Source organism: Pristis pectinata, chromosome 9, assembly GCF_009764475.1.
Source record: "Pristis pectinata isolate sPriPec2 chromosome 9, sPriPec2.1.pri, whole genome shotgun sequence".
NCBI classification, from domain to species: domain Eukaryota; kingdom Metazoa; phylum Chordata; class Chondrichthyes; order Rhinopristiformes; family Pristidae; genus Pristis; species Pristis pectinata.
The window spans coordinates 81387284-81401892 of NC_067413.1; the positions used below are offsets into that span (position 1 = coordinate 81387284).

A 14609-nucleotide genomic window follows, 5' to 3' on the forward strand; every position below is an offset into this window, starting at 1 on the left:
CAAGGTTCCCCATGGTAGGCTCATCCAGAAGGTCATGAGGTATGGGATCCATAGAAATTGGCTGAGTGGATTCAGAATTGGCTTGCCCACAGAAGGCAGAGGGTGGTTGATGAAGGGGAGTATTCGACCTAGAGGTCAGTGACTAGTAGTGTTCCACAGGGATCTGTTCTGGGACTCTTGTTCTTTGTGATTTTTACAAATGACTTGGATGAAGAAGTGGTAGGTTGAGTTGGTAAGTTTGCAGATGACATGAAGGGTGGTGGTGTAGTAGATAGTGCAGAAGGTTGTTGTAGGTTGCAATGGGATTTAGACAGGATGCAGACCTGGGCAGAGAAGTGGTAGATGGAGTTCAACCCGGAGAAGTGTGAAGTGATACACTTTGGAAGATCTAACTTGAAGGCAGAGTACATGGTTAATGACAGGAAGAACAGAGAGATCTTGGGGTTCTAGTACATAGATCCCTCAAAGTTGCCATGCAAGTTGATAGGGTGGTTAAAAAGGCATATGATGTGCTGGCCTTCATTAGCCGAGGGATTGAGTTCAAGAGCAAAGAGGTAATGTTGCAACTTTAGAAGACCCTGGTTAGACCACATCTAGAATATTGTGTTCAGTTCTGGTTGCCACATTATAGGAAGAATGTGGAAGCTTTGGAGAAGGTGCAGAAAAGACTTACAAGAATACTGCCTGGATTTGAGAACACATCTTTTGAGGAGAGGCTGAGTAAGTTAGGTCTTTTCTCCTTGGAGAGATGGAGGATGAGAGGAGACTTGATAGAGGTATATAAGTTTATGAGAGGCATAGACAGAGTGGACAGCCAGCATCTTTTCCCCAGGGCGGTAATGGCCAATACTAAAGATCACCCATTTAAGGTGCGTGGAGGAAAGTTCAGGGGAGATGTCAGATGTAGGTGTTTTACACAGAGAGTGGTGGGTGCCTGGAATGCACTGCCAGGGGTGGGAGTGGAAGGGGCTAATACGATAGGGTCATTTAAGAGGATCTTAGATAGGCATGTGGATGAAAGAAAAACAGAGGGTTATGGGAGGTGAAGAAGAGAGGGGATAGATTGAATGGGAATGTTTTTATAGGTCAGCACAACATCGTGGGCCGAAGGGCCTGTACTGTGCTGTTCTGTTCGATGTTCGATGTTCTATGTAAATGCAATCCGGCTAATTACTTGCTGATCCATCCACTCTCAACCATAAACAAGGTGTTGTTGACAGTATTATCACATGTCACTTTCTCACCATTAACCTGCTCACTGATGCCCTGGTGAGTACAAGATATGGCTGAGTACTGACTAAGTTCCAAAGTGCCAGCTGAAGAATGGACGCACTCTTATGGCATCCAAGTGTGGCTGGAGACTGCATTAGTGAGGCCATTAGCACATGCACAACTGACACCTCCTGGTTATTTGTAGAGAAGGCAGATTGTGGTGGCAAATCAGCCAGCTTTTCCAGATTGGAACTCAACACTCCACTTCAACTGGCATAACCGAACATGTGCTCAGCAATAGAAAGGAACTCCGTGAGCACCATTTAAAAGTCATTTTCATGTTGGTTGCTGATTGATTTCTATTGACTGCTGCTATGATTCTGCACTGACATTGCTGAAGTCCACAGGAAGTGTCGTGGCAGGTGCTTAAAATCTTTAACCCTGACCAAGACTCTGTCAAACTAATTGATCCCACACATGAGGGCATTTGTAGGCTTTCCCCTTGGAGCTTGGCATTAGAAGAACGAGCAGAAAGAATTCAGAACAGGACAAATTGCTACAAAGGACTGGAGAGGCAATATCATTTTATGGTATCCGTGGAGCAGTTCTCCCACTTGGACCATGACGAGGAACAGTGCATGAGATGCATGCATTCAGTAGCCCCAGGCTAAGAGACACACATACCACCAGGCTCAAGGACAGCTTCTATCCCACAGTGGTAAGACTATTGAATGGTTCCCTTATACGATGAGATGGAACCTTGACCTCACAATTGACCTTGTTATGACCTTGCACCTTACTGCCTACCTGCAATGCACTTCCCTGTAGCTGTGACACTTTACTCTGTATTCTGTTATTCTTTTTACCCTGTACTACCACAATGCTGTCTGTACTACCTCAATGCACTGTGTAATGAATTGATCTGTATGAACAGTATGCAGGACAAGTTTTTCACTGTACCTCGGTACAAGTGACAATAATAAACCAGTTCCAATATCAGTCTGCCACCAGAGCCACACACGGCAGCAGGATGAGAGCAGGGTTAGGACTGCATTGCGAGGAGCTGCCAGTTTCACCTCTTTCATCTCACAAAGCAACTTATCACAGATTATCTTTTGTTCTCTCCACCCCTTGCCCTTCTCCGTATCTTAAAATATAATTCATTTCCAACTTTGCTAGTTCTGACCATTGAACTGAAATGTTAACAGGAGACACAAGAGACTCCAGATGCTGGAATCTGGAGCAACACTGAAGATACTGGAGCAACGCAATAAGTCAGGCAGCACCTATGGATGGAAATCGACGGTCGACGTTTTGGGTTGAGACCCTTCATCTTGATCTGGAATCAAGATGAAGGGTCTCAACCTGAAACATTGACTGTCTATTTCCGTCCATAGGTGCTGCCTGACTCACTGAGTTCCTCCAGCATCATGTGTGTTGAACTGAAATATTAGCTCTGTTTCTCTCTCCACAGATGCTGAGTAACTCAGTAGGTGTTGTCAGCTTTTTTGCTTTTTATTTCTTTCATTTTGAGGGGAGTCACCAACACTCTCTATTCAAAGACAGCCGATTATATTTTGTTCTCCCATTAATAGATCAAAGTCCAGTACCCTGGATGCAGTCATGATGCCGTTATTCTCTGGCAGTTTGCTGTGCCATCCATATTTGAGCTGATACAACAGACCTAAAGGTATTGACTGGGTACCAATTATCTTTGGCATGGTTTGTGGCTCTATTGGGCAACATGTGGATACAGAAAGCTTGCGAGAACACTAACTGTGATAAAGCAGACCACTGGTGTGAGAAAATAATGATCCCCCTGCCAGGATTGCTCTGGATAAGCCCCAGTGTGTCCAGCAGAGCAGCTGTTAAGATCTGAGGTGGTCCATTACACAGCTTTGTCGTCATGAGTTTGCAGCCCCTGCTGCTATCTGTATGGTGGGCATTTGAGAACAGGAAGCAGATTGGGAAGAGCAGGAAGAACGGGAGCAGGAAGAAGAAAGGAGGCAAGCTGGGTAGATCCTTGGAGGCTGGTTGTGAACAAACCATCTGACTGCAGCACCAGTGGATGCAACCCCAATCCAACATTCACACGCCTTACTCATCACACCCTCTGCCTTTTTTACTATTACATTGTCTTTTTAATCACAATTATTAAATGTAGCCAACAAAAAATAAAGAGTTTACACCAGATTCAAAATTAAAGCATGCCATAGCACATTGAACAATCACCCTCACACATTTCCATAGTAGTTGCATTCTATGTGTCTCAGTGCTTCTACTTGGTTCTTCCCCCTAGGGTATAGCATGGCTGAGGAAGGCTGGTGATGTTCAGTAGGGGAGACTGCTGATGATCTCGGAATACAATCTCAAACAGATCTGGGTTATTTTGGTGTGGCCTTATCATTCAGGGCTGTCTGGCTGACAGGTTGCAGTAAAATCACTGGTGGAGCAGCAGTATCTGGAGGGCATGATCAGAGAGGAAAGCAGGTTTATGCTCCAGGGACCTTCACGCTGTCCTGGGATTGTAAGGCAGTGGAAGCTGAGCTATCAAAATCAGTCCGAAATTGGGCTGATGGAGTTGCTTGTCATTTCCATGCTGGAAAGGATGGTGTCCACATTCTGAGCAAAGTTCAGTGCAGTTTGGTGCTGGACCCTTCATGTGTCAGTGACAATAAACCTGATTCTGATTCCTTTATGAGCCTTTCCAATGCAACACACCTCTCACTGTGCTTACTTATCAGAATCCTTCTGCAGGCTGTGCCTTTGAACTTCAGCCTTCTACAGCAGAACTCATTCGTATGCTCATGGCATAGGGAGTCAGAACCCTACACGAGACTTTCCCCAAGCCTGGGTCCAGCCTGTGTGTGCTCAGTTCTGAGCAGTTTCCTCCATGAAACAATCTGAACTGCAGGCAATATCTGTGTCTCAGCATGGAATTAGATGTTCTCCTTTGTCCTCGTACTCTCCCACTTCTGCTTGCAGTGGTAGAGCAGGTTTGTGGTGTTTGGCTATTTGACAGTGGAAGGGCTGAAGTGTGCAGTCACAGGGAGGTAGGTGAGGAAGGTTAGGAATGCATGGACCACCTCCAGTGCATAATCCACAGAGAAAGTGGAATGAGGGGAAATGCACTGTGAGAATCAGGATGTTATAAGGACTCCTTCATCTTCATTGGTTCCTGCTCCTTCACTGGCGATGGCCTTAGCAACATCTCCAAGTTTTACATAGAACACTACAGCAGAGTACAGGCCCTTTGGCCCGCAATGTTGTGCTGACATTTTATCCTGCTCTAAGATCTATCTAACCCTTCCCTCCCATATAGCCTTCCATTTCTCTATCATTCATGTGTCTATCTAAGAGTCTCTTAAATGTCCCTAATGTTTTGGTTAGTGCTGTCTCCGCCATGGTGTAAGGTCAATATGCCCATACCTGTCCCCTGGTGGTTGGCTGCTGCTGCCTGTAGTTTTATGCATCACCTTATTTTGTAACACTCACTAACTGTTTTAGTGAGTGCTGCACAACATGAGTAACGTGGCTCTCGTGGCTGAATAGCTGCGGATGTGTTTAACCTGCAAGGTAGGGGAGACGGTAGTGCTGAGCTTTGAGGGTGCAATGAGACTTTGGGTGAGTCCTGGGAGAGATTCAGTGGGAAGAGCCCAAGAGCAATGGTGCAGATTGGGAGATGTGGCATCTGAAAAAGGGCTCACTGACTCAACCAATGTGAAAGGTCATCAAATTTCTTCTGGCATCAACTACTGGCATTGAGCACACTATTTGCTCCACTGGCGTTCTGGCTTGCACACTCTCTCTCTCTCTCTCTTTCTCTTGCTCTCTCTCTCTCTCTTTCTCTCTCTCCACCTGTCTCTCCAGTGCAGCGCTGGAACATCGTACAGCCTGCTCTCCCCCAACATTGTGCTGTTCTTGCATGCTCCAAGGCAGGATGAGTACTTGCTGCAGCCACCCTGCTGCCTTTAAGTTGTAGGGGCTGGCTTTAACTGGTGTTGGCAGCTCACACTATTGGCCTCCCGCTGAGCCAGCAACCACTAAACAGTCTGGTTAGTGCTGGCTGCAGGCTGCAATCATGCAAATAAGCAGGCTCCTCAGGCTGGCCTACGCCCCATGTTGGAAGCAATATATGCAGGTTAATTCCTGCGCCCATTGTCAGGCCTATCAAATTATGGCCTCTGTGCCTTTAATGAAGTAGTATGTCCCAAGGCGACTCACAGGAGACGAGTGGGAAGATAGTTTCATGGTATCCAAAATCATAATTAAGCATGATATCCTAACAGACTTATGGCTGTGGAATTGAATACAATATTTCTACCCTGTGGCAGAAGCCAGGATTTATTTTTACCTTTTGTGTGATTATCTTAGGGGCCAGATCTTGCTGGACCGCCCGTCCTTACTTATCTGGCAGAGGATTGAAATAAGCTGACTCTCAGCACTCAAGAGGAATCCAGCGAGGTGTGGTGAGGCATCAGGAGACATGGTCCAGTGGCCCTGCCCCTGTAATTCTCTGGCAGCCTTTCACAAGAGGTAATGCTGGGGGCAGAGGGTCTACTCCTGTCAAAGCTGTCAGGATCTTGTCACAATTTTCCAATGCTTCTAACAATCATAGACATTTAAAAGTCATTGCACAAGATATAAATGATTAAATAATTATTAAAATGTTTAAAAATAAAAAAATTGTATCAATTGCAAATACATCAAAGTACCAAGAAATGTATAGAAGCATTAAAGTAAAATAAATATTTTATGTTATAAAAATTATTTATGTTTTTTCCTCATAGGCTTCAAGGTGAGAAACCCCATTCAACGGAATGGGATCTCCATTCTTACACTTTGTCTGACCTGGCACTGGATTGGAGATGGGGAACCCAGATTGTAATGTTGAGGAATCCCAGCAGGACAAGGTACCAATTCTAGGCTTCAAGTGGGAGCTTCTTGTAGTGTGTAATGAGAATAATGTAATACTGGTAAACACACAATATTTTTAATGGTGTCAGTTGCAAGTGAGATTGAAACTTTTTGCATAGTTATTACACTAACACATAAGCATTACAAGTAGATTTTGGTCACATTTCTATCCTGTATGTCAGATGCTGCTTTGGTGAGCACACAAAATATCCAAATTAAAATACATGCAACAAATGTCAGATCAATTGTTTAACATGATGGAAAATAGCCATCAATAGCAGAAAACCCTACTTCAGTCAGAGCTTTCACGTGAAATACTACATAAATTTTAAAAAAGTGTAATTCCTCTGATAGTTAAAGATGCTTACAGAACTTCTGGTACAGAAAGTTTTCACAGACTTTGTCGTAGTTTGTTTAATCGAATGGTTACGTTCCTTAGTTTTGTTTATATTACTATCAATCAGAAAATTCGGTAGCTTTTCTGGTAATTGTTTGACAGAATCCAAGTGCAACATATACCCTTGTCATGTCAAATAAATGGATCTGAGACTGGAATTAGGAAATGAGAACTTCCTGTCCGAAGGCAAAAAACTGCACGTGAAGCTATGTCATAACCAATATGTTTATAATCAAAGGACTTCTGTTTCTTGATTCAAATACAGGTAAAGAGCTTGCTACTATTACATTTATCACCTGCCCTGTAGCAGTAAAATTACCTAATAGTTGAATGTCAGCCCACCTATTACATAGTTTAAAACATTTTACTCCATATTTATTATTGCTAAATGTAAATGCACGTTTTGTTAAATTCACTTATCATCTTAAACATTGCAAACAAGATATTCGAATAATAAGTTCCTCGTTCATCCTTGTTTAACCCACTTTGTACTTTAAAACCACAAAGAGTTTGTTTAGAACACAAATAAATTGTGTCTTTGTACTTATGATAAATTATCTCCGTTCATGATATCATTTGATGGCAATAACATTGAGGTGTACCTGTTTATAATGTTCAGGTTTGAATGAACAGTGATATCCATATCATTTCAGTTACCTTTAGTAGCCTTTTTATTTTTTTATTACACAAACAGAGTTTAGAGCTAAAAATGTCAAGATACAATGTTTAAGGAAAATTTTAATGTTCTGTTACTTTAGCTTATTTGCAAGCTTGTTTGTAGTGGTTTAATGCAAGTTTAAAGGTACTTGTAATTATATACTTTATATCAAAGGCAAACACTTGCTACATAATATAGCAAGTGTCCTTGATATATTCATGACCATGAGAATTTTACAACTTTTACCAGTGTTGACCTTTCCCTTTCTTGCTTTCTTAGCAGTAATATTTCCAACAATTCAAATACAGGTTCGGAGGTACCAATAATACTGATCCCTTTGTCCATCTATTGGGCAGCGTCCTCCTTTTTTATTATTGACTAGAAACCTAGTCCATAGCTTCCCGTGTGGTAAATTATTTTGTCTATTTCTCAATTAGAACCATATGGCTGCATTCTTTTCATCTACGGTTCCAACTCAAGTTGATTACAGAAACCCATTTTGCATTTGCTATTACTGCAATGGCTTTTAACTGGTGGACATGAAAAGGAGAAGAAAAAGGGAAATATAGAAGGTAGCAAGGATTATAATGTTTAAACCGTCCATTATAGTCAGAAAGTTTGTGTACAAAATTACTCATCAGTTGGAGTTTTGAAAATTATCTGTCTCACAATTTTGTGCATGCAAATTTACATGCTACACTTTTTTAAACAACAAGGAAGAAAGCCAGTCATTTCCTGTTGGTTTCTTTGAGTAGGAACCAGTTTCATTAGCATAGGCCCATCTACAGAAGACCTTTCCCAGATACAGGAAGTTGATGGTGATTGATCCCAGGATGTGTTCTATTTCCAGGATTGTATGTTGTAAGTTCAGGGAAAGGATTTGCACATGTATTATCACACCATACATGATCTCAAGATACCACAGTATTTAAGCAGTTCTTGCTTAAAAGTACAGCTCTTAGCCAATAAGTCAGAGCTGGCTGAATCACAATTGGATTGGATCACAAATGAAGCAAAAGCTGAGAATTTGGTGATTGTAGAAGCTTGGCAGAGAGGGTGAAGGTAGTTTATGAAACCAAATGAAAGAGGAGTAGAGCTTCAAAACCTGAGTATTGAAGGAAAAGTTTCGATGTTAACCATTTAGATACCTAATATTTGGGTTCCTTATGTTACTAACTTGATGGTTCTTGTTAATCTTGAGTAATTTAGTCTTTGTGTAGTTTGCTTAGAAGAAGTGTAATGAAAACAAAAAATGTTCCAGATACTTAACAGGTCAAGCAGCATCTGTGGAGAAAGAAGCAGTGTTAATGCTTCATATCAATGATGTTGCATGAAAGGAAAATATTGGTTAGAAATGGTTATCAGCAGTTATAGAAATCATAAAGTATAACCTAATTTCCTAAAAAGAAAGGAGGTATAACTACAAACACAGCAGGTGAGGCAGCACCTATGGAGGCAAATAAACAGTCAATGTTTGGGGTCGAGACCTTTCATCAGGACCCTCCATAGACGCTGCCTGACCTGCTGAGTTCCTCCAGCATTTTGTGTGTGTTGCTTCAGATTCCAGCATCTGCAGAATCTCTTGTATAACTACAAACTGTTGCCTATGTTTCCTGCAACATGTGGAAGCTTTGATCCAGTTGCTTGATTCTCATTGAGAGTTTCTGAGCTTGACAGGTGGCTGAGGTCCCTGCAGGACAGGTGGTTGGCTGATTGTTTTATTGGAATGCAGGTTTGAAGCCACATCACAGCCAGCTAAATTTCATTTTAGCAACTGGGTGGCCACATAGGAGGAGTCAAAAAGGTAGACTATACAGGAATCCTCTGGGCACATGGTGTACTCAAACAGATATTCAACATAGCATATCATGTTGTGGTAGGTCCTTGAAGGAGTAGAGTCCTTCGTCTGGCATCTTGACCTGAAGCATTATACTGTTAAACATAGCAGCCCCTAGTAACTAATTGGTGATTTGATTGTCAAAGGGGACTGGAAGCATCCTGTCATCCTATTTGACACCTGCAGCCACCAGTTCAAATACCAAGACTTCTCAATGGGGGAGGTAGGATCTCATATAATATGTCATTGGCCATGCAACCAGGACAAGGAGAAACAGTAGCCCAACTACGAACTGCCCAGAGGGGGAGATCAAAAACAGTTCAGTTCGAGAAGACTCCAAGGAGGAAATAAAACCTGAAAGTGCTTGAAATGCTTTTCAGCTCAGGCATCATACCAGGCTGGATTTGGAGGGAATTTACCTGCAAAAGTGGCAAAATGTTTGTGTTTTCTGTGCATGTGTGTCTGAATATGGAAGCACCAACTGGTTCATAGCTGTTTGCTGGCATTTTCTCAGCTGCCTTCTGATGTGGGCTTCTCATGGAGTTCAGTGGGGAGTTCCACGAGTTGTAGCTGTTCCCCAGCAATTACCTTTAGGAATCTGTTTGAAGAACCTGCACCAAATTAGATCAGGTACCATCTGCTACGCTGCACTGATTTAAGTGGAGGAGAACAGCTGTGAGAGATTAATTTTAATATTTTTTGATGTTTTTTAATTGATTGAGTTTGCTTAAGTCTTTTAAATTATATTTGGGGTTTTTAAGCAGTTTCAATCGCTTTAGTTTCTAACAAAAAATTAATAATTCGATTAATTTTTTTTGTTATAGAATTCCTTTGAAGATTTCCAAATGTTGGAAACATTCAGAAACACTTAATGTGCTTTGATACTTTTGACAGCTAGTTAAGCCAGGAGGTGTGGCTTAACCAGCTGTCCAAGTTTGTTCAGCAATATTGTGTTCATTAATTGGAAGTGGTGGCTTACTCTGTTTCAACACTTGTAAACCGAACCCTCACACATCATCTGATGTTTTTGACCTCAGATTCCACAAATGATGGGATTTACAAGCAGAAAATTTCACTGATGAAGAGGTAAAAGCTATGGAGTTGACACTTTTCAGCAAGTTGACCCTGGGAGATGTTCGCAAGGTAAATGTGAACTTCCTTGAAGGCAAATTCTGGACCAATGTTTAGGGTTAGTGGACTTTCATCAGAACGCCAAGAAGTTCCTCATTGGAACAACTATTATGGGGGTGAACAATAAAATGCTTGGTTCATTTGGAAGCCTACCACTTAGCAAGTATAAAATGTCAATGAGCATGGGGATAGCCAGCATCAATAGTGGATATATCTTTGTGTATAATGCCAGTCCTTTCCAGTTGAAAACTCTTTTTTAATCACATGCAAACCTAACCATCATTTCGGATATCCAATGTCTCAGCTTTTATTGCATCCAACATGAAGGAAAGCTGGGATGTTGGATATCCGAAATGATGGTTAGGTTTGCATGTGATTGAAAAAGATGGTTAGGTTTTCATGTGATTGAAAGGTATTTCCGCTGGTCTGTGCATATGGGATAATAGACTTAAAATGCAAGGTCAGCTGCTCAGGATTGAGGTGAGGAGAAATTTCTTCACCCAGAGGTTAGTGAATCTTTGAAATTCTCTGTCTAAGAGTACTGTGGTTTGGTTACTGATTATATTTAAGGCACTGATTGATAGATTTTTAGATATTAAGAGTTTCAGCAGATTTAAGGCAGTGCAGAAAAGAGGTGCTGAAGTAAACAATCAGATATAATCTTATCGAATGGGAAAGCAGGCCTGAGCAGCTGAATGACTTACTCCTCTTTCTGTTTCTCATGTTCTTAGTGTCTGAATGCTGCAGCAAAAGCTTGAATCCCTGGGGTCAGGTCTTTGCATTCTAGAGCACAAACAAAAACTTTGAGGATGTTGTGGCATCCCATCAGTCTGTTCACCAGCAGATCATCAGGTTAAGGCACTGAGCTGGGGGAGAGGCAGTGGTTCCCTGGTGCACAAATCCTCTGTCAGGATGACAGTGTTCATGCTTCACCCCTGACCAGTGACATCACCCAGACAGTAAAGACTGCTGATGCTCATGGTGAGATCGTGCAGTCTGATGCTAAGTCTATGTAATGGAGTGGGAGCTGTAAATTTCTAGATGTTACATCAGCAGAGCAAAACAAGTGATACTTGCTGACAGCAATGAAGAGTCCAGAAATGGAGGAATGCAGATACCTTGGGAGTTTACAGGACAGGATGAGAATATGGAGGAGGGAAGATCTGAAAGCAAGGATGAGAATTTTAAAATCAGGATATTGCTTAACAAGGATCCAGCGTAGATTAACAAGCACAAGGGTGATTGGGTGAGTGTGATTCAGTACATGGACTGCAGAGTTTTGGGTAACCTCAAGTTTTTGGAGGGTCGCTGGCCAGGGATGCATTGGAATAATCAAATCTGGAAGCAATAAAGACATAGATGAAGGAATTAGCAAGGGATGAGCAGAAAGAAGGCTGGTATAGGACGATGTTAAAGAGGTGGGAAAAAGGCAGAGAACAGAAGAAATTTCTGAGGTGTAATCAGGAGAACTTCCTGATGGGTATATTCTCTGCCCTCCAGGGGACGAACGTTGCTGGATCTGAGAATGAGGTGGATCAGGTAAAGAACCTTATGGTCAGAGAGTATTTGAAAATCATGCTAATATTGCACAGTTTAGGTTATTTATGGGGAAGGACAAAAGACACTCTCGGTTACTGGAGGAGAGCTAATTTCAGTGAAGTAAGGGAGGACCTGACCTGGGTAAATTGAAATCAAAAACTGGCAGGCAGGACTGTAATGGAGCAATCAGAGGTCTTCAAAGAGGAGGTGATTCAATTAGTTTAAATAGAATCCCACAAGGGGGTGGGGGAAAGAGAGAACAACCGAAGTCAGAGTTCCCTGGATGACTAAAAGTGTGGGAAAGCTGAAAAGTTTACTGCATGTTGATGCATTGTACAATATATATAATAGTTGTATCCTTGTATGTCTCTTTTTGAGGTCTGTATAATGCAAAGGAGTGAACAATCTAAGGAAAAGGTCCAAGCCAGAGAAATCGAATGATTAAATAATTAACCCTGCACCTTCCCACCACCTTCAACTACTTCCCAAGTGTTAACATATCCATTTTTATGATTTTGTGTATGAAACTTTTATTATTATATCATATATCAGCACCTTCTCCCCAGGGTGGCAATGGCCAATACCAGAGGACGTCAGCTTAAGGTCAGAGGAGGAAATTTTACGGGAGATGTTAGAGGTAGGTTTTTTACACAGAGTGTGGTGGGTGCCTGGAATGCACTGCTGGGGGCGGTCGTAGAGGTTCATACAATAGGGACGCAAAAGACTCTTAGATAGGCACATGGAAGTAAGTAAAATGGAGAGTTATGGGCTGTGTTGGAGGGAAGGGTTAGATGGATCAGGGAGTAGGTGTTTATATAGGTCAGCACAATATTGTGGGCTGAAGGGCCCGTACGGTGCTGTACTGTTCTATGTTCTATCGAGATTTCATACAATTCTGCTAATCTTTAACCTAATTATATACAAAATATTGTTTGACATGATTTGAGAAAGCAGAACTTTTTGTTGTGTTTCTCAGGATCCAGTAGCAGTTACTCCCTAAGTTGGGAGCAGACTTTGCTTTTGCACAGCAACATTTTAAGCATTCATTGTGCATTATAAAGTTACCAGTTTAATTTTATTGCATATTTAACGGCACTACACAGAAATATTTTATTTTCATTACTACTGTCTCAAGAGAACATGAGGTCATTTGACACTCATTTCTGACTCTTTAGAATCAGCTCTAAAATTCTTTTCAATTAAATGCTCATTCTAACAGATGTTGTTGGCATTAGTGTGGGTCCATTCTGTCTGCAGCAACAAAAATTAAGATATTTCAGGAATTAACCTATAAATCATTATGCATGTAATGGTCTGCAGTATTTCAATGCAGAAAGTGGTAGCAGATGCGATTTTAGTCCATCTGTTTTATTGTTGCTGTGATGTATCAGTTTCATCACAGTGTCTGGGCAACCTAATTGCACATTAGCTATGAAATATGGCAAAAATTGCAAGTTACCCATCGGTCATTAAGTGTACCCCACCCAAAATCTAAGGTTTCTACAATAATAACACTGATATAGATAGCCACCCACCTAAAACATTTGTCAAAATTCTATAATGTGAAGAAGATAAGAAACATCTTTAAAATATAAAGCCCCTGCACGATTGAAAAGCTTTCAGAGCCCTGTATGTAGAAAACATGCCATGCGTGAATAATTTATACAGAAACCCTATCATGAGGTTGTATCAGTTTCCACCATAAAACCTGGCCCTGGAGATGGGGGGTGGTTGGTAGGAGTACATCTACATCTGTGGCAGGCAAGGGCCGACAATTGCAAAGCCATTCAGGCACCAGAACAAAACAAAAGTGTCATACTTTTGGCCAAACTGAATATTAAGACTGTATGTGTCTGCTTCCGTTTCAAGTGAGTGCAAAGAAAACAATTAAAAACCATCTGGCATTATTAGCATTTCTGCTGCCTTGTCACTGCATCAGCTTCAACTTTGGTCCAGATCTTGTTGACCCATCTCACTGCTTGGAATTACTGTCCATGCCTTTGCTTAGCTGGTCCGGATGTGAAGGGTCAATTTCACTGGCCTGAAGTGTCTCAGTAGCATGGTCTAGAAGGTAGCAGGGACACTAGTGACACAATAAAGAAACCCTGCCCCGAAATGCCCCAAAACTATTTTTGCAGTTTATAAAAGTAGGGAATGATATTTAATAGGAAAACACAAGGACTTGGCTTCTCAAGCCTGCCCTGCCATTCAATACGATCATGGCTGATCTCCCTCATTGCTCTTCTGTATCAGTTCCCTGATCTTTCAAAAATGTATCTACCTCCTCTTCAAATACCACTAGTGATCTATCCTCTGGGACAGAGGATATCAAAATCACCACTGTCTGCGAGAAAACTTTTCAGTATCTCTGACACACAAAGACAATTAAAACAAATAACTTAAAATTAAAGATTATTAAATATATCAGAACATTAACCAAAGAGACCTGGAGTGATCAATAGATTAAAAAACCACATTAAACTGAAGTGAAATAATTAAACATCAACCTTCCCTTTTACCTCCTGATCTACATCCCTACAGTCCCCATGCAACCTCAGATCCTGCACCAATTAGATGGAGGATCCACAAGGCTCTGAGTTCATCAGTGAGTCTGTGTCACATGCAGAAGTCCCAGACATTTCCACTTAAATGGATAAATACCAGCAGTTTTATTTGAAGCCACTGGGATTAGTCAATGAGATTGACCCTAAGTAATTCGTAGACTGTCTAATGGCTGGATCCGTGGTGTACCATAAAATCTACTTAATGTTTACAAAGACTGTCAGAAGCCACAGGCTTTAACTATTTAACTAAATGGCAGTATGACTAGATTCTGATGGAGAAATTGTTTCATTTTAATATTTTTACTATATGTTTGGAGAGAATGTAGAAAAATATCTGAGGGTCTGGCAGAAGAT

At 41.4% G+C, this 14609-nt stretch overlaps 1 long non-coding RNA gene across 1 annotated transcript; it reads left to right on the forward strand.

Annotated features, from left to right (window-relative positions):
- The first annotated feature begins 2838 nt into the window (after positions 1-2838).
- Positions 2839-12328, forward strand: LOC127574570 (uncharacterized). Its single transcript, XR_007956926.1, has 5 exons — positions 2839-2902; positions 5587-5748; positions 6003-6125; positions 10059-10164; positions 12258-12328. It is a non-coding gene; the product is annotated as an uncharacterized LOC127574570 (long non-coding RNA).
- Positions 12329-14609: the final 2281 nt, after the last annotated feature.